The 1,494-nt window shown below is 30.5% G+C and overlaps 1 non-coding gene across 1 annotated transcript; it reads left to right on the top strand.

Annotated features, from left to right (window-relative positions):
• Positions 1 to 809: 809 nt before the first annotated feature.
• Positions 810 to 883, top strand: TRNAI-AAU (transfer RNA isoleucine (anticodon AAU)). The gene has a single exon. It is a non-coding gene; the product is annotated as a tRNA-Ile (tRNA).
• The last annotated feature ends 611 nt before the right edge of the window (positions 884 to 1,494 follow it).

Here is a 1,494-nt window from a genome sequence, read left to right as displayed (position 1 = left end):
TTCAAATATTGTATTTTTTATTAACTTGTCATAGGTTCAAGTTTTACACAATTAATTTTCAATTCATTTTGTTCAAGAAATGCAATATCAAAATAAATTTTACTTCATTTTATTAACAAGACGGAATTTATTTTAATTTATCTGTACACTTATCGCAATCCAAATTTGATTCAAATAATATATAAATCAAATGGGTAAAATCCAATTTAAGTTTGAATGTAAAAGAATCTAATTTGAATCTAGCTTTATCCAATTCGATTAAATCTATTTTCAGCCCGAAATTTTCCGATTAAATTTTTTAATGAAATTGTTGTGTATATACAGACAAGAGACCTAGGGATGTAAAAATGGGTCCCATTCACATTTGAAACCAATTAGTATTAAGTCAGACTCGGACATGCATAGCCATCCATGTTGTACCCCTAATTAATTGCATTGAATTAATGAATTCGGATATTGCTTAGTCTAGTCTGCTATCCAAATCCAATTAATTTGGATATTGAATTAATGATGTATCCCTAATTAAAATTGCAATTTAAAGCTTTTAGGATCAAATGGAGATTTAGATTTTAAACTAACTTATTTTTGTCTATTAAAAATGTATACTTCTTTATTTTACATTTAACTTTGTAAATTTATTCAAATTCAATAAGCTTGAGATTTGAATTGATAGTTGTTTCATTTGTAATTGAGACTGGTTTTGTTTATTTGGCAAGGTATTACAACATTGGGATTTTTGGTCCCATATACACAACTAACTGTGTATCTTTTAGTTCTTTCTTACCTAACCAATGTGATGTAAGCAATGTGGCCTATTAGCTCAGTTGGTTAGAGCGTCGTGCTAATAACGCGAAGGTCGCAGGTTCGAGACCTGCATGGGCCATTTGTAATCATTTTGTACAATTGCACTCTTTCCAAATGGGGTAGTGTGAAAATATTGTGGATGTGATGTTCTGCTTTTTTCATGGATGAGTCGGATTTAATGTAACGCAACTGCGTTAATACTAGTCCAACTATCTTCATTTTATTTAATCTTTTAATATATTTAATTTATATTGAAATTATATTTTAACTTGTTTATTGCTGAAAATAATATTATAATGATAAATATATTTATTAGTAATTATGTATTAGTGTTTTATTTTAAGGAGAATGACCAATCAGCCCAGATTAGAATTTTATAGCCCCATAGTACAGGGGGAATGCATCATGACCATGAATTGATGCCAAATTCACGGGTAGGATGTGGTTTATAGGGGGAAGAGGGCTAGTAGTAGGGGGCTGGAATTCAGAATTCTGCGTCGGGTGTTTCCGTACTTCTCCGTTTATTTTATCTATTATTATTTTAAATTATTTTTGACCTAAATTGTGGGTTTTCCTTTCATTCACGATTGAATGGGTGCAAATGGATCGGATCATCCAATCCAAATCCGATCCTATTTTCGTCAAATTCGGATAACCCTTTGTAGGAATTTTGGATTAGATCCAATTGGA

This window comes from Nelumbo nucifera, chromosome 8 (assembly GCF_055504915.1).
Source record: "Nelumbo nucifera cultivar China Antique chromosome 8, China Antique-T2T, whole genome shotgun sequence".
Taxonomy (NCBI): domain Eukaryota; kingdom Viridiplantae; phylum Streptophyta; class Magnoliopsida; order Proteales; family Nelumbonaceae; genus Nelumbo; species Nelumbo nucifera.
This window is presented reverse-complemented; position numbering and strand designations above follow the sequence as displayed.